Genomic DNA, 19,041 nt, shown 5'->3' on the forward strand with positions numbered 1-19,041 from the left:
CATCAACAAACTAAAAGATTTTAGGACAGTTCAAGTTAGTTGCATTTGTGTGTGTATGTGTCCACATTCACCAACTTAACCTTAAATATTCTATGAATTTATAAGTTCATTAAGTATTTTATCATCAGTTGTATGTTGGTTCCCACATGTTTCCATCTGTATGGTGGGCAGTAGGAATAGCACTGTAGGCTGTTCCTACCGGTCCTGTTATAGTGACAGACACAGAAATGACTGCAAACCACAGACACTGATGTCACTGAATCCTGATTCAGGGCCACTCCTTCACCAGTTCCTCTTAGGCAGCTTCTCCTGAATTCCCACAGCCACTCCAGCATCACCCAACTCAAGGAGAAAAGTGACAGAAGTCCTTATGGACAAAAAGAGTGCTCTTAACTGATTGTGACTTAACCTACTTTTCAGATTTTACAAAAATATGTGACCATCTGATTCTATTACCAGGTTCTTTGCCAGGGCCCTGGAAGGGACCTATGTAAGCATGCAGCCCTCACACACAAGCTTTATCAGCTCTGTGGTGCATTTACATAGGAAGATTTACTCACATTAAACTGGGCCTATGTCCCTGGATGGAAGATTCTAGACTTCCCATCACTGGTCATCAATGTTAAGGAATGACTGGGAGTTCAAGTCAACTCAGTTGCCCGGTATTTCCTTAACTTGAAGATATTGCCAGTTTTGAGTTCCTACATATTCTCAACTTCATGCAGTAGATTAAAAAAAAAGATAAAGGTTTAGGGATTTCATCCCTGAGATGACAATAGATTTGGGTTGGATTTTGCCATCCATAGTAGAAAGGGCTTCCCCTAGGTTTTCTAGGGCCATTTACTACATCAATAACCTGAATCACCTCAAATCCATACATCAGCACCATTCTGGCAGTCCTCTCTCTTGCACACACTCACAAAAGAAATATTGTGCTGGCTAGTAAGAGAAATCAGCTTGTATGGCTGACCCCTAAAACTAGGGCCTGGCTTGCAGCTTCTGGACAACGTTTTGGGTATGATTTGTCTTGTTCTTTGGAGCATCCAAGGGGTCCCGTGTGTAGAGTAGAGGATTGATGAAAACCCTGAAGAGGAGAAACCAGGATTGAGACTGAGGGCCATGCAGGTCCAAGTCAAGGCATGGGGTTCCCTACCTAAATGATGTTCTTGGCCACTGGCCAGTCCTAGGAACTGGATTACAACTGAAAAAAAAATTTTAGGAAGGCATCCCAAAGCACAGGGGTCCCAAAGTTGCCTCTGCCTGGGTTGAAGGGTAGCACTGGTAAAGTACTGGCAAGACCCCACCTTTTTTCCTTTTTTTTAAATGTGGTAATGATTGTGAAGCCTCCAAAGGTAGAACCTGATTGATGGAAAAGGCAGAGTTTTCCTGAAATTGTTCACTGTCATTTTAACTGGTTTAGTTAAACAATTTAGTTAAAATTAGTTAAACAATTTTCTTAAAGAGTGTGATGAGTGAACTTTAAGAAGAAGTAAGTGCGTCTTGTATGAAGTACGTACTCTGATGAAGTACGTTAATGTTTTGAATCTTGGCTACTTATCCGCTGTATTTCAAGTTTACCTTCTTGGTGTGGGAACTTCTCTCTCATCTTCTCCACATGTTCCTCTTCCCATCACCTTCATTCCAGTAGCCCTTTTGGTCGTTCTTTGGTGTTACTTGTTAAAGATTCAGGGGATTGACAATTTGTTGCCCATTGTGCTGTCTTTGTGTGGGGATGAGGTTGGCAAAGTAGGTGAGTATACTTCTACCCTCTTTAACTAGTTTTCCCCTGTTTTACTTGTGTTACCCCTTCTGCTGCCTCAGTTTTGCTCCCTCCAAGGATGCAGTGCTTGTTCTTACATATGATGGTGGCAGAGCTTGTCTATGGCCAGTACTTGAAGGGACTTAGTTTGGAGAATATAAGATTGAAGGAAGACATGGGAGCTTCAACCATCTGAGGGCTGTCACGTGGAAGAGAAGAATAACCTATTCCTTGTGACCCCAAATAGCTGAATTGAGTCAGTGGGTGGGAATTCAAGGAAGATTATATCCCTGGGGAAAGAAAAAAAAACTCTCTCTTATGGTTGTTAGAGATAGAATGTGCTATCTTCTGGGGACTCTTTGGCAGATATGTTAGGGACTGGATTCAGACATTGGTTGGACTTGGAGCTCAGCTGACAAGCTGAAGTATGAGAAATTGGGGTAACATCCTACCATCCTACTCTGCCCTCACAGAGTAGGGGCAGCCCTTTTATTTTACTTTCTTCTTCTAGGTCAAGTGGACCTCACCTAATTATACCATGTATTTGAGTCTTGCTTGCTACAGCCACCATCATGTTTTCAGTGCCTGTATGCTCTGCTGTCAGACTCTATTCTGTCTGCTGATACCGATTAACCTCATTGATAGGCTCCTGGTCATCGTGGGTGCCATTTACAACCTGCCCTGCCATCAGCTTGCCTAGGGCTCAGCTCATCTGTATGTGGCTCAAGCCAGGGGCTGTTGTGTGGACTAGTCCTTCCTAATACCTGTGCTTCCCTGAATTTATGACTCTTGCCTTATTTGGTTTGAGGGTATCACTTTGACTAGGCAGTGGGTTCCACTGAGGGGATAGATCATGAACTAGTCTCACTGCCATGCCCTGCCTTGGTCTCTTCTCTTTCATTATCTCCTTTGTAGGGTATTAGATGCTCAACAGACTCTCAGGATATGCGTTTCCTGGCTTTTCCAAACCCTTGCTAACTTTCTCTGTCTGTTTTGTCCTAATTTTGTTCTCCTTTTCACCCAATACGACATCCTCTTGACACCAATGAGGTCCTGAGTGATGCTTAACTCCTTCACAGAATCTTAGATTGTAAAGGATGCCAATCCCTCTTTGCATCCATGCCATTCCCATATGTTTTAATGATAAATTATCTTCTAAATGAGAAAGAATGTATCCCTAATGAGGGCTTTGGAAGTAATTTCTTGCTTTCATAACTAGAAAAAATAGTTTTATGGATTTTCATAATGTAAAATATTTTACTACATGGAACCCACCCTTCATCATTTAAAGCAAAAATTGAACTATATAGGAAAGAAACATAAAGTAAAAATGATTAAGTTCATTCATTCTCTCTTAAGTGATCTGGACTTAGCCTCACCTGCCCAGAGAAAATCGGGGCTGTGTCCCAACAGCAGGAATGAAAAACCAGCCATGTCAGATACCCACATCGTGTTGATGTCAACCCTCACCCACGTGATCTCATGAGAGCAGATGGGGAGGCTCATCAGCTGCTAGATTGTTCCTGTCAGTTATAGTCTGTGCTCAACCTTTTGTCTTTCTGGATGGAGATCCTTAACCTTTGTCACATCACTGACTTGGAGTGTCTGCTTGATCACCTGGCAGAAGTGACACCAGCTCTGGAGTACCTCAGCCTTCTGGGGAATGTGGCATGTCCCAATGAGCTGGTCAACTTGGAGAAGGATGAGGAGGACTACAAGAGATACAGGTGAGTGTCTGGGGGTTTGAGTGTGGTGTGAGAAGAGAAAAACAGCGTCCTTGGGGACGATGTTATACTATGAGGTGCATAGTATCCGTGGCTTCTTCATAATAATATTAAACCTTCACCATTAGGGATTTGTTAGCCAGTGTCTCCTTTCACTGAGGGTAACAGGAGCCAAGAAGCATGAAAAGATGTGTGGTCTAGGTCAGCATCTGACAAACTTTTTGTAAAGGGCTGGATAATAAGCATTTCATGCTTCTAAGATTATGCATTCTCTGTTGCAACTATTCAACTCTTTGATTATGGTGCAGAAGTATCCATGAACAATTTGTAAATGAATGGGCAATGTTGTGTTCCAATAAAACTTTATTTACAAAACCATGTAGCGGGGCAGGTTAGACCCTAGGCTATATTTTGCCAGCCCTTGATCTTTGTTGTAAGATCTTCCCTGCCTGCCTCAGGCTCACTATTTAGAGAGAGAGTACTTCCCACCAAACTTTAAGGAGCTCATATACAATGCCAAGAGAAAGTCTCATAAGACCCATGACTTTGTTCCATAAAACTATGCCTCATTGTCCACCAACCATGAGGTTTGATGGGCTCCAAGTAGAAATGCTTTTCTTTCTTCTATTTCTAAACTGTTTTCTTTGAAATACCTGATACAAACTCACCTCTCTTTAGGGAGTCTTTTTGATCTTACCCATTTTGCAAAACTGACTTTATTTTCCTTCTTCACTTTGAATTCTGTATACTCTCATTTTTATTGTTATTTTATAAATGCTTTTAATGATCTTCCATTAACACCCCACCTAAGTCAGTGTGGGAAGGAGGGAGGGCAGAAGAGAAGGAGAAAGGAAGGAAGGAAATACAGGGCAAGAAGTGCTACTGGGAATTATGTTTGAGAGGACTGGGGAGAGAGAATAATGATCTCAAAGGAACTAGTTCTACTGGGGCTCAGATTTCTAAATCTGTGGTGACCCATGAAAGAATATAGTTGGGACATGCATTTTGTATAAGGGCAAAGCTGTAAGAAATACTGGAGGAAGCTATTGAAATATATACACACACACACACACTATATATATATAATATGTATAATATATTATGTATTTATATATAAAATACATGTAACATATATATGCAAACACATGTATACAAGCACATTATATATACATAATATATATATATATATAATATATATATATGCAAACACATGTATACATGCACATACACATACATACATGTTAGTAAGGGTCCAGCAGAAATTTAGTTGTATTTCTTTAGTGGGAAGAATTTTGCATCTTTAACTTCATTTTACAGGTTTCTTGATTAATTTTGTAGGAGTCTTAGATTATTTTTTTAAATTATAGTTGATTTATAGTGATTTTGTCAAATTCTGCTGTACAGCATAGCAAACCAGTCATATATATATATATATATATATATATATATATATATATATACACACACACATACATATACACACACTCACACACACACACACACACACACACACACATATACAATTTTTCTCGTACTAGCTTCCATTATGTTCTATCCCGAGAGATTGGACATAGTTTCCTTTGCTGTACAGTAGGACCCCATTGCATATCCATTGTAAATGTACTAGTTTGCATCTTCCATCCCCAAACTCCCTATCCATCCCATTATTTTTAAGTCATCTTAAAATAAGGCTCTAACTTTACTTTAAAAGAAATGTACTAAGTCTTTTTTCCTTATGAAGATTTTTATTTGGAACATGATAACTGTCAACTTGCATGTGACTTCTATAAGGAAAAATAGGGTTAATATCCAGCAAATGAATAGTTAAAATTTCTAAATCAACCCTTTAGGTCAATCAGTTAGAACTTAATTTTCTTCTTTGACAGTCTCATCAACTTTGGCACATTTAACAGCTTGATTTCAGGTATGAAAGGATTGCTTAAAGTATGTTTTATCTGAGAGTTCCCATTGTGGCTCAGCAGTTAACAAACCCGACTAGCATCCATGAAGACCCAGGTTTGATCCCTGGCCTCTCTCAGTGGGTTAAGGATCCCATGTTGCCGTGAGCTGTAATTTCACAGACACGGCTCAGATCTGGCATTGCTGTGGCTGTGGCATAGACTGGCAGCCACAGCTCTGATTAGACCCCCTAGCCTGGGAACCTCCACATGCTGTGGGTGAGGCCCTAGAAAGACAAAAAAAAATACGTTTTATCTTCTTGCAGCACCTTATTTAAAAGATATCTTTATAAGATATCAAAGGGTTGAGGAAGTCTGAGAAAGTTGTCTCAATTAGCTTTTTTGGTAAATCAAGCATTGTTTGGAAAATGCTCATTTATTTTCTGATTTCCCCCTTAGATTTCTAGTTTTAATTCTTTAAAGTCACCCAATAAGTTGTATATACTACATATATGTGCATGTGGGTGTATGTCTGTGGGTGTATTTGTATATGCTCACATTCACGCATGTTCACTCACTCACTCATTCATGGCTTTGTATGTCAACTGAACTGTAGGCACATTTTTTGTTTTTTGGTTTTTTTTAGAATGAGAGAAGATGACTGAGGAATGTCTTCCACTCCATCTTATTCTATTCAGTCCTAAAGAGAAGGTTTATAATGACAAAGGCAAAAAGACAAGCTAATACTATTTTTTTGTTATTGTAACTAGTCACATGGGCAAAAATACTCAGAGCCATGGTACAAGGGGTCAGATCAAAAGATCTGATTTGGAGTCCTGTTTTGCCTGTGAGACCTTTAAAATGGGGAGGACAGTTTAGATTAGTGACCCTTAACCAAGGCCATACTTCTGGATCATCAAGATGTTTTGAATCACTTAGTGCAAATGCAACAAAATAGTCAATAGGTGACTTTGATACTCAATTAAGATCTCTTGGACTAAGGAGTATTTAAAGTCCCTGTAAGCCCTGGCGTTCTGGGATACTGTCCTCCTAAGCAATTACACATCCTCTTTGAATATCTCATATTGTTTTATACATTCCATCTTGTGTGTTTCTCTCATTGCTTTAAGTATGAGGACATCCAGAGAATGGCTTCCAGAAGGACTGAGTCTTCTTTCCCTTTGAATCCTTATCAATAGCAAAAGTGGTGCTGGCCATGGAATAGGGGCTTTGTAACTATTTACAAGAGGCAGCTTGAAGTCATCCTTCCCTCTGAGGAGCTGAGTATTTATAGAGAACTCTTTGGATGCCTTTGAGCATCTTAGGGGCCCACCACCTATTTGGAATTAGATCCACTTGAATGTTAACAAATGCCGTCCACACATGAGGGATCATCCTTCAGACTCCACCCAAGTGCTGGTTGTTGGGTCATGATTCTTGAGGTAAGGCTTGATTCTAGAAGAGTGATCCTTCTCATGGTCTGGCCTGAGTACCCTCTAAGCATACCCTCCCCACTCCTGATCTGTTACCCTGGAAGCCGTTGAGGGATGGGGCTGGGGAGGCTGTGTGTTAGTGCACATATGGGGACGTTGCCATGAGGACCTGGATTCTCAAAGCCACATCTGGTCACACTTACCTGAGAACATCCATGAATCACCCATGACAGTGGCAAGAGGCTCCTTCTCCGAGAGAAGCAGGAACTGAGAACAGTGGAGGGGTCGTTAAGTGCGGGCCATCCAGTGAACTGGATGGCATCTGATAGTTGCGTGGAGTAGTGGGCCTATTCTCCAGAAGTACTAAATGTTTCATCCATTTTATTGGTTTTGATTTCCAGCTTAACATGCACTCTCACCCTTGCATGTGGATGTGTTGAGTGTGTGGATGATGCCGTTCTGTTCTGTGGTCTGTAATTACTTCTGCTTTGTTCATCCTGGACTTTGGGCTTCATTTGACTCTGAGAAGTTTTAGAGTTTCACACTGAGGCTTTTGAATCCTGAGTTGCTGTGGCATTTGGGTTTCTACAAAGCAATGTAGCTACCCTTTTTCCCCCGTGGTAAAATATTTTCCTGGCCCTTTGTCCACAAAGTGTGAGGTCTGCCTTCCTTCTAGCTGTTACCCAGAGCCTGATGGTAAGGCCTCTATGTAAATTTATGTGACTTTTTTCACTAGAAAATTGCTTAAAAAATGAATGATATTTCTACAGTTTACTCTTTTTCACTTTAAGTACATTTTCTGACAATATGTCTTATATTAATCATTTAAGCAATTGTACGAGCCTTAAAGGGGTGTATTCAGAAGTAAGAACCCATGGTTCATTTAGTGCTGTCTAAAAAAAAAATTCTTATTGATTGGCATCCTCTGTGGTTATGTGATGTAATATTTATAATATGTCATCCAGCCATACATCAAAACAAGTATGTCTGTTGTTTCATTTCCATGAGAGATGTTGATTTCAGAGAGGTCAGCCCAGTTTTAGGTCGCGTTGTGGCCAACCACTGGACCAGAAATGGGCAGTGACTAGATTTATAGAGCTATGGGAAACGGCTCCACAGACACTTCTGTTTCTGCTGATTCTTTCCTCCCCTCTCCCCACATCCCCCCTTTTCCTTCCTCACTTATCCCCAGTGCGCCTGGTTGGAGTTTCTGACACACATCCCCACAGCAAAACGGGCTCATTAAATCTGTATGTGAGCATGAGCCTACCACCATGATGCTGCGCTGCACCCCAGTCCTGCTGGGGTGGGAGCGGAAGTGAGCCTGGGGTTTCTCTGTGCCATTCATCACAGTGCATGGCTGAAATACGGCCATTGCCATGTTATTATAGGAGCTTAAACCTGCCCAGTCTTTGCTGTGGGTGCATGCTGTGTTGCTATTTTGGAATGAATGTTGAATGGAGGTGCATGTGACCACCAGCAGCACACAGGACTGGGGTAGGAAGAGAGGGATGACGCCGGGCTGAGCCTGAGCAACCACCATCATACCATCATACCCAGGATCCATTTGGGGCCTCCTGTGGACTTCAGCGCTGGTCAGACGGAGAATCAAGTACAGAGAATTTGGATGCCCTGTATGGTCTATTCTTGTCTTCCTTTGCCATTCTTTGCTTTCCTCTGAAGGCGGGAAAGACAGTAGAATGAAGGTCAACAGCACCCAAGTACTAGATCTCACGTGTCCAATAAGGGATTTGGTCTTGTGGCCTCTTAGCACTCCTTCTATCACTAAATCCTTTATTCTCTCCTGCCCCTCCCATCTCTGGCAGGCCTGTCCTTCTCCCTCCTCATCAGCAAGCCCCCTGCCCCCATCTCCCTTACAACTTTTGGTTACTGAAAACATGACGCCCTTTGTTTGTCCCCTTGCAGGGAGCAGCTCTGGGGCCTGCCCAGTGTCTGTAACACTCAGCCAAGGGGAGGGAGGAAGGGACCCTCGTTGTCTGTTGGCCGTCCCGGGCGCCCACCATTTCCCAGCCATCGAGCAGCAGTAAAACTTGTGGCTTACATAACCCAGCTAGCATTCTTCAGCTAATCTACAATCTGGGCTTTGAAGATCACAAGAAAGCAAAGGTCACGACCCAGAGATCAAAGGGACAGAAGCCCACAGAGTAATTGCCGGTTCCCCTCTGCAGAGGGCCTCAGTCTGTCCTGTGGGTGTATTGTTTGCCCTGAGACTTCAAAGGTGCTGCTGTGAACTATGAGGGGAGTCAGGTGGCCTGGGCTGGTTGTCAGGCGTCATTAATGCTGTAGGTAAGCTCACCTCGGCTCATTAGGGAGGCAGAATGTCATCTCTCTGAGCATGTGGACATATCCCACTCACAGTGTTTGCTCATTACTCTCGGGGCTTTATTGACTTGGCCTCACAGTCCTCCTTTACCTGGAAGTGTGAGACGGTGGTTCCACAAGCAGATTGGAGCAATAAGAAAGGCGGACATGGATGCATTTATTGTAAATTAACTTGGAGGCATGTAGAAAGTCAGACAGGCCAAAGTTGAAGAGAGGGTGAGGCAGCCTTCAGCCCACTCCTCTCCTTACACAGGTGGAGAAACTGAGGCTCAGGAATGTGACACGGGACTAAACCAACATCACATAGCAAGCTCGCCTGGAGTCAGGGCTCCTTCCTCTGCCCTTTCTGTTTGGAAGACCACTCCTTTTTAATTTTCTCCTCCCATACTTTGGAACTCCAGTCTCCTAACCACACTGCATTTACACCATTGCTAACTGCTCAAAATTAGTCAGACACATTTGGCTGTTGATCAGTGCTTTCAACCAGCCTGAGGTAAGCAGTGTTACCCAACAGGGCTGAGGTCATCTATTCAGGAGCGAATAAGCTGGATGTTTTGTTGGCGTGTTCATGCTATTCTGTTAAGCCTTGGGAAAGGTTGACAGTTCATGGGTCACCCATTGCTACCCTCAGGGGGTCACCTGCACCATGTCTCTCCACTCCCTATGCATGGGAGCAGGAAAGCAGTAAGGCACGAGGGGAGGGAGCATAGACTGCAATAAGTGGAAACACTGCACGGACCCCATATCCAGTTCCTTCAGGGTCTGGAATCCTGGTGGTTCTTGAGCAGCATCTCCCTAGAGGAAGAAACATGGTGGCCCAGCCCAGGAGCAGACAATGGAGATCTGTCTTGGTGTTTCTGTGATTGTGCCAGGCTCCTGGGGAAAAGCCAGATCCCCACTGGGGAGCAGATATGGGCAGGAGAGAAGAGCATCCCCTCTCCCCCTTGAAGTCTAGATGGAAAATGCCAGAGCTTCAAGAAAATTTATTTTGGAGCAGAATAAACAAAAAAGCCTTGCTGCTGTTCCTTTCCTCCCCAGTTACAGGTGTCTCCTCAAGAGGTTCTCTTAAGTTTTCACAGCTTTCTCTGTGAAAAAGGGAGAGAACTCAAAATGCTCTGTGTGCAGGTCTGACTTTTAGAGAATCTGCTAGCAGACAGAGACAGATGGGGCTTTAAACACCTTTCCAGGACCCCTGGCCTTCTCTTGATAACCTCACCTTCTGTATCATGGCCTGACTTCACTCTCCACCCCCCCACCCTGAGGCTGTCTACCAGCCACCTTGGGAAGGTCAGGAAAATTGGCGTTGCCCTCTGGAGCTGGCGACGTAAGCCTTAGAACTTAGACGGATCTCTTTTCATTAAGCAGTGCCCTGGCTTAACAAGCAGTTTTATAAATCTGAAGCTGTCTCCGGGTGTCGCAGGATTTATAGACGGGGGTTTCTGCCATAAAGTGGTTTATGATGGCTGCCTTCTGTGTTATTAGTAGCTGTCTCTTCCTTCAACCATTGCTGTTTGATAATAGCCTTAAAACACCCAGAATTACTTACCTGCAAGCCCCATTCCCGATAGCCCCTGTTGACAGTCTGAATAAGTTTACTGCCCTTTTGTTGTACTTTACCTTCAAAACAAACTGATTGAACCATCAATAGCTCGTGGAAGCTGACAGAGGCATGTCATCTGGACTAGCCCTTGTGATTGCAGGTTATCTGGGGGAGTTAACCTTCTCGCATTGTTAACTGAAATGTTTTATGTACTATGCAACTTTAGGATACGGCTGTGATAACCCCAGTAACTAAGTAATACATCACAGTAAAGAGATTTGGGTGCAACAAATAACCCTGGATTAAATTTACAAGGGTCGAATTGATATTGTAAAAGCCTTCATTCTGTGGCTTTGGGAATCCTTTCTTGTATTTTTATGGCAAACTTGTATTATACTCAGGATTGAAGCTGCAGTGTTTGACACCCTGACATGACCTAGAACAAAGGGAAATAGATCTCCCAGGACCAGACTGGGACAGGCAGGCAGAAAGCCCACTGACTTATCACTTGGCAGTAACATTTGGAGCCAGTTCCAAACCACCAAGGGGCAGGAAGATCTGGTAGATGCGGCTGCCGTCTGGGCGCTATGTACCACAGACACCAGCAAGGGGCCGACGGTTAGCAGAACTGAGGAGGAAACTCTTCACCGCTTCACCAGCCTCAGAATTCCTAAACTATTATTCCTCGTGGTGTTATTTGCACTTAGACAGTGCTTCTCAGCAGGGCCCACAGCATCAGCCTCACCTGGGAACTTATTAGAGATGTCAATTCTAGGCTTCACTCCAGATGCAAGGAATCAGCAACTGGGGGTGGGGCCCTGCAATCTCTGTTTCAGCACAGCCTCTGGGGGGTGCTGTGAGAATCAGGGTGTGAGAATATAAGCTCCTTGAGAGTACGGTCCTGGTCTGTTTTGTACATCACCTGTTCTCAGCACCGGCACAGTTCCTGGCAGGAAGTTGCTGCTCAATGGTTATTTGCTGGGTGAGTGACTAGGAAGGAAATGAGAGAAGACCTCCCTGAGCTGAGTCTCAGACTGAACTCTTTGGGACAAGCCTTCCTAGTGTCCCTCAAGCATCTTTAAGCCTCAACCACCTGTAAACCCCAGGCTGGCCAGGAGGATGGGCGTCCTAGTTACCCCTAGTTTCAGGGGTGACTGACAACCTCCTTCATGGACGTTTCTTTGGTTCTCTAAGAAGAGTGCTCTGAAAACAGCAGTTCTTTGTCATCTAAAATTTTTAACTAGCTTAAAAGCCGACACCTCTCTCTCTCTCTCTCCTTTGATTCTCAGGGCTGTGATCCAAAGTGGGGCAAAATGACAACGTGCTGTCTGTTGTCACCATGGTTCCTGCCAGCCCTGTGAAGACATCTTTCATTCCATCATTAAACATTGGCTGATTTTCGAATACTGATGTTTTCTTCACCTGAATATTCATCTTTTCCCACCCTACACTTAGTGGGTGTCTTTGCTCCTTTGAGCGTCACTCCTGACATATTGTTTCCATCTGCACATGTCTTTATTTGAAAGAATCTGTTGTCAGGAAGACTTTGCTGCCAAAGCGGAAGATGGAAGTTTTCTCTGACACTGATGGGGGCCAGTGGGAGTTCTCCTGGAGGATAGAAAGGTGGTTTGGGCCTTTGTGGAATGTGTCTGATTTGGGGTAAACTTGTGTGGCATTTGGAGATGGGAGAGAGGCTCAGGGAGATGTTGGAAAGAAGGTAAGAGATAGATGGAGGCCAGGGAGGAAGCAGGAAGTAGGTAGTCAAATTTCGAGCACCTCAGATGTTGGTGTGGTCAATTTTTTTGGGGGTTGGGGGAGTACATTACAGAAGAGAGTATTCTGACTTTAAAAAGAGTACTATGAAAGCTCTAACTGGAGGCCTTTAAGATGTTATCTCTGGCATTTGAATAACCAGCTGATTCTTTCATGTGGATGACACGAAAATACCTTATGAATGTGGGATCTGGCCTTGGAAGGCCAAGGCTCCCCTGAGGAGGCATGCTCTGTACCCCAAGTGACATTTGCACTGAGAAAAAGCTAAGCACTTGGAACTGCGTTAGGGCTTGGTTCTTTGAAGCCTTCTTGGGATTTCCTGATACTTCTTTCCTGTATTCCCAAAGCTACTTGGTGCATAATCTCAATGTTGGCCCTTAGCTATGCTGATTTTAATTTCTCTGTGTGAGTCAATCTTCCCCATTACACAGAGAACCCCTTTAAGAGTGGCACCATTTTGTGATTGCCTGTGTATGCCTGGGGCCTGGCACATAGTAGGTGCTTAAGAAACATTTGTGCAACTGAAATGGACTGGTAGTGTATGGAGTCTGTTCTGATGCCACTTTCCAAAATGGTATGAAGGTGTGTGAAAAACTGGTCCCTGCCTTCAAGAAGCTTTAGTTTAGGTGAGGGCATTAACTGAACACCAAGCAAACAATTGAAAAACAATAAAATGTTAGACTGTGCAGTGCTGAAAATGCCTCCTGGGAGTGGTAAGAAGGGAGAAAGTAATATGGGCTGGAGGTGCAGAAGAAAGCTTCATGAGGGTTGGGAATTTAAAGATGAATGAAGGTGAAGGAGACTGGGGACAGGAAGGCAATGTCAGGTTCCCATGGAGATAAGCTCTTGCTCTTGACATTGGGTAATCACCTCTTCTTCCTAAGCAGGACAGGGTCTAAATAATTGCTTCTCTGATGGATGGAATATGGGAGCTTGATGGAAAATATCTGGGTTGGTGACTGTCACTGAGGAAGAAGTATAGGCCAGTGTCTATGGCATTTGTATATTTATTTATATGTTTATGTACCTATCTTGACCAGGTGAATCTTCTTGCTCACCTGCTTGAGGACAGTCCATCATACAAGTAGTCCATCTTTGGGTTATCCTTGGAGATCATAATGGATCTGAAAGGCTCTTTTCAGGAAAATGGAGAACATGCAGTATTTCTTTGGGGGGGGGGTTGTTAATGTCTCCTAGAAACTAGATCCCCTTGTTTCTCACTGATGTGATCATTTTCATAGTGCCGATGTAGAAAGAACTCAGGGATGAAGAGAAAAAATTCCTCATGACACCTGTTTCCTCATTCCTCAAGGAGGCATTTCTCAGCCATATGTGTTCCTTACATCTCTCCCAAAACTGTCCAGCTTATTAGCATCATCCTGATGGCAAGTTAAAGACTCTTGTCTGAACTTCAAAATGAAGATTTGTTGTTATCTTAGAGATGAAAGTGATACCTGGAAGAATGGCAGTGACATAAATGGAATAATCAAGTTGTAGCTTATTTTCACTGAGAACTTCTTACATAGCAAAGATGTTAGGTCCATTTTCCAAAACGGAGGAAGGTAAACACATTGATAGGATCTTACTGGCTAATGCAGGTTTTGTGTGTGTGTGTGTGTGTGTGCGTGTGTGTGTATCTACCTTTGAGTCAAGAGCAACTATTAGTATATATTTTTCAAGTTTAGTTGTACATCTGTATAAAATATAACCATTTGGATATCCCCAAAGAGTGATTATACATTCTTTCTTGAAAGAAGAGAGGAGAGGCAGCAGCCAAGATCTGACCTACTGAAGACCTAATGGTGTAGATTCCTGAGCATCAAACTGCTTGAACCTTTGGAGCCATAACTCCAATCTTTCTAATTTTTTTCTGACTGTTCTCTTCCAGATACTTTGTTCTGCACAAGCTGCCCAATTTGAAGTTTCTGGATGCTCGGAAAGTAACTAAACAAGAACGAGAGGAAGCTTTGGTCAGAGGGGCGTTCATGAAGGTGGTGAAGCCCAAGGTAAGGACTACACTCACTGTTCTTCGCTTTGCTTGTTGGGTCCCCTTCAAGCCCAGGGGCAGTCCTCCTGTGTGTTTAGGATGCAGGTGGGATCTCACACCAGCATTTCATCCATGGATACATTGTTGGCCAAATGTGAAGCAAGACTGGGTATAAACTGGGTTTCCCTGTGACCCAGTGTAGGGGACCTTATTGCTAAGGTGATTTCAGGCTCTTTTACCAATAAAGCAGTGTCATACACAGCCCAATGGTGACATTCCTGGGGACAAATATGGGCCTCCTTGAAGACGTTTCATTTAAAAGGTGGGGTCTCTGCTGGTGTGGAGTTGAGAAAGGAATAAAAGGGAAGTGCTGGGCATTTACTGTCCCTCAGGTGGGTAGGATTCCTCTAGTGCCACTGGGGACCTTCTTTGCTGGGACCAGAGAGTAGCTTGGGGAGAGTTATTTTCTTCTGTCCACAGGAAAGGAAATATCCTTAGCAGGGAAAGTAGTTTTTTGGACAATGTGACCTGGGACCGATGTATGCTTCCTTCACGTAGCTCTCCAGAGCTCATGGGACCAATGTTTACTGATATTTCCTTCAACAGCTGAGTCTCCTTCAAGGCTGTGGGATTGAACATGGTGTCATCTTAATGACAGCATTGATGAGGCAAGGGAGATGTGGCTTTGGGTCTTGGAGTCAGACACAAGGAGGTCATTAAGGACATGGGAGGAACTGGGGTCCCTTTGTGAAACCTGGGGCTGGGGAATGGACCTGATGACCCCTTTGAGGTCCATCACTGCCCTGGAGCTCTGTGGAGCCAAAGTTCCTTCCTGTGGGATCCTGGCTGTGTTGAAAACACTGGCTCAGAAATCCTTGAGGTCTTATTTGACCTCACTGATTGACTTGGAGTGTTCACCACATGCATTGGGAATGATTAAGAGGGAAAGAGGAAAAAACAAACAGAACCAAAACAGAAAAATGAAACCTCTTCCATCAAGTTGCTCAGCTGGCAGCAGACCTCGGGCCACTTTCTTTCCCTGAATCCACGAGGTGCAACTTATTTCCCGTTATGCTGAATAAAATCGCTAACAGTTGTGGAAATATATGATATGGAGAGTAGAATCCTGGCAGATAAATGTATTGTTACCTGTTTCAGCATGTGGGAAATTAATTGAGTGATTCCTTTTGTAGCTATTAAAGTGTTAACAGTTTTCTTTATCGAGGCACCGATTTGATGTATTGCTCATGACTGCCTTTAGTTATTCCAGCTTTTGTAATTTTGTCCAAATGAAATAATTTATTTCTTGGCCTCTTTTTTTTTTGGTGAAAAGATTCCAGAGACAGCTCACATCACCAAATCAAACAAAGTATAACAAAGAGACTGTTTATAATATCTTGGGTTTCTGCCCATCCTCCAATACTCACTGTCGTGTATACATGCATTTTATAGACTAGATGCTACTTCTCCTGTCACTGTCTTTGACATGGAAGCTCTATACTGGGACTGGAAATCTGGAGGGGTCCCAAAGATGATCCCCATCATATCGGGGCAGGGAGAGTGTCACTCAGTGGTGTCCACAGCTGTTCTCAGGTTCTTTGTATCCAGATTTGTGAATCCTCATATAACCTTTTAATGCATAAAGAAGGGAGCATTGGCTTACTGTATCCATGAGGTAACTCAGGCCTGGAGACGTTATTTGGGCTGCCTGAGTCATTGGCCCATAATTGCTGAGCCCGAGCTTTACCTGTGTGTCTGATAGCAGAGCCCACCTTCTTCCACCCTGATCTGTGATCTGTGACCCCTGAGCACTGAGCTTAGCCTTGTACCACTGCATCTCTCTGTCCAAACATAACCTCCAGGGAGGGCCTTAGTGAAGCAAGCAGGTAAAAGCAGGAGTAGAAATGGGGAGGGAACTGATAGCAGGGAATGGCTTCTTAACATCCAGCAGGAGCCATTTCCCTGAGTCATTAGCACCATCAGCAGAAATGCTCTTCAAAGCTCCAAGTCAGTTTCTCATCAGTTATAGAATTAGCTCATTAGCTCATGTTTGCATGATCGACTCTACCATCTTTCCTAACTGTACTAAGCTTTAAAACATCCATTAATTATGTGAGGAGAGATCAAAATACTCTGACAAAGCAGGAGGACATTTGCCGGTTATCCTTTCGTAGACTCACATGGTTGCCAAACTGGAGAGGCCTTCAGAAATCACCTGGTCTGTGCTCTCACAGGGCAGAAAAGGCACTGGGAGAGGCTTAGTTCCCTGAAGCTCCACTGTCCCCCAGAGGCAGAACTGGGGACCAGAACCCAGCCACCTGGACTGACAGTTAAGTGTCCTCCTTACATGTGAGCTCTTTAAGTGAACTAGAGGAGTCTCTGTGTTCTTGGTTTCCCATCACACCGTTCACCTCTCTTGAATGCAGGCAATTCCCTTTTGTCTGCTGTTTGCGGAGAGATGCATTGGTACTTTTCTTGCAGATAGGAAGAGGCCAAATGAGCTCCTTGCTGAATTAATAAATCGATGTTAAAAAGGCTGGTTCTCGCCTGCTCACAGTACGTACAGACCTCTGTTTGTTCCTTGCAGGTGTGTATATACGCGCTCCATCTCTGTGTATCTATACATATGTATGTTCTGGGAGGTTTGTGTACATTCGGAGTCAGCTCCTAAGTGGAGAGCAATTTCCTCCCAGTGAAATGCCGACGCTTTGCTGCGCACACTTGGTGAAGACCTATTTTTCATCACAGAATCGGAATCTCAAGTTGGCTTCTCTCCTTTCCGAGGCTGTGGAGGCCTGTTATGCTTATTCGGCAGAATGCTCTGATGGATGATCCAGAGGCCCGTGATTTGGGGAGCTGTTTTCATTTTATTCCTGACATAAAGTATTTGGGAGAATGGAAAATGCCTCTCCAATCACAGCCCTTGCCTGGGAGGTAGAGCCGGGGCAGTCTGGGTGTTCCTCACTGACGCAAATGCAAAATCATCTAGCAACTTGTACCCCCCCCCCCCCCCCGGCATGTCACAAAGGCTTTATTTGGTACCTGGCAGCCCCCGGTGCTCGAAGTGTGAGTTGGCTCTCGCTGCTGCTCATGATGACACATTTCTCCTTCACTGCTGCCTTCTAGCTTTTGTTTAAAAGCTGCTTTCCATCCGGGCTCTGATTGTTCTGTAGAAAGGTACTGTCATTCATTAGGAAGTGATAGCTAATGTTACAATGGACTCGTCTGGATGCCGTGTGTGTGTATTTGGTTAATGGACCTACAACAGTTAGGCTTTGCTCATTTCTAGAAATTTTAAAGAAAAAAAATGTATTTGTCAAGTATGAGCCATCAGATCAAGCCACTGTCAGTGCAGAGAGCCACAAGCTAGATGCATAGGTGGTGTAGCCCCCAAAGAAAGGCTTCTGTAATGACCAGACTGTGACCTCCACCTCCTCGCTCCTGGAAATGGAGATCAAAGTGGTGCAGAGGCCTGTCCAGGAGGGTGTGTGTGGCCGGCCTGCCAGCCCTGCACATCAGAGAGATGGCGCGAGCATCCGACAGTCAGAATTGCTTAATTATGTCCTGGCTTTGTAATTATTCATCCCTGTTCTGGCAAAGAGCACACTTGTCATTTCTTTGACATAATTATTTAAAGCTGAGCCCTCTTGTTTACAGACACATATAGGTAGTTGGCTACCAACTGTTTAATCTTTGGAATCTTATAGAAGTGATGGGGGGGTGGAGCAGCCATCAGGCAGCTGGACTGAGAACTACAGCCTGTATTAGGAAGTGTTCAGACATGTGTGTTTTTGCTTGTAATCATGGCCATTCTCTTATCGGTAAGATAGGGTCATAGGTTTGTTTGTGAGTGTTGATGTGTCCTTAAAAATACGTCTTCCGTGTCTTTACGTGGGCATGCCTAGGTTTCTGGTAATGTGTATCTTGTGTATTTGTGTCATTTTGCATAGTTATGAATATTTGTATATGTGTGTGTCTCTGAGTACTTGGGGAGGCTATAGTGTATGGTATGTATGTACGTGTATGTGTGAGTGAGAGACGGAGAAAGGGAGGGAGGAAGAAGGGAAAGTGATGTGTTAAAGAATAAATTTACACCTTCCAGAAATCTTTTTTATTCTTGTCCTTAAACTCAAAGTTAAAAGCTATCTGGGTATGAGGACCATGTGCTTCCCTGATTATACTATACCATTGTTCTCTTGAGAGTTGGGCCCAAACTTTCCTGAGTACCTTCAGTTTCTTCCCTCTGTGTCTATGTTTTGGTTTTAAAAAGACAGCAACCTAGGATAAAGACAGGAAGTGGAAGCATCTGGAACCCCACTCTTTGGTCGGAACAAAACAGCTGCTCACCCTGAGGGTGTCAGCTCCATGAGGGCAAGACCTTGGTTTTGTTTTTTCCTGTATCTCTAGGGCCTGGTCTCACACAAAGGTTCAGCCAACACTTGTTAAAACAGTGCCCTGTGAACGGACCATATTGGAAGGTCCATCATGAAAGAGAGTCCATTTTTCAATTGCCTCGATATGGTGCTCTGCAAAAGCAGGAAAGGGACTTTTACCTTAAGGAAATGGAGTAACTTGGATCTGTGT

The 19,041-nt window shown here is 43.8% G+C and overlaps 1 long non-coding RNA gene across 1 annotated transcript in view; it reads left to right on the forward strand.

Moving 5' to 3' along the window:
• LRMDA (leucine rich melanocyte differentiation associated) overlaps nucleotides 1–19,041 on the forward strand; it is a 1,116,486-nt gene that overhangs the window by 621,054 nt on the left and 476,391 nt on the right. The window contains exons 8-9 of the long non-coding RNA XR_014828236.1: nucleotides 3,347–3,486; nucleotides 14,359–14,476. This is a non-coding gene — a long non-coding RNA (leucine rich melanocyte differentiation associated). The remainder of the gene's footprint in view (nucleotides 1–3,346; nucleotides 3,487–14,358; nucleotides 14,477–19,041) is intronic.

The sequence above is a fragment of the Sus scrofa genome, chromosome 14 (genome assembly GCF_054392235.1).
Source record: "Sus scrofa isolate SSC_HxYL_T2T_F1_AM1 chromosome 14, Sscrofa_HxYL_maternal_Yorkshire_Landrace_v2.0, whole genome shotgun sequence".
In the NCBI taxonomy this organism is placed as follows: domain Eukaryota; kingdom Metazoa; phylum Chordata; class Mammalia; order Artiodactyla; family Suidae; genus Sus; species Sus scrofa.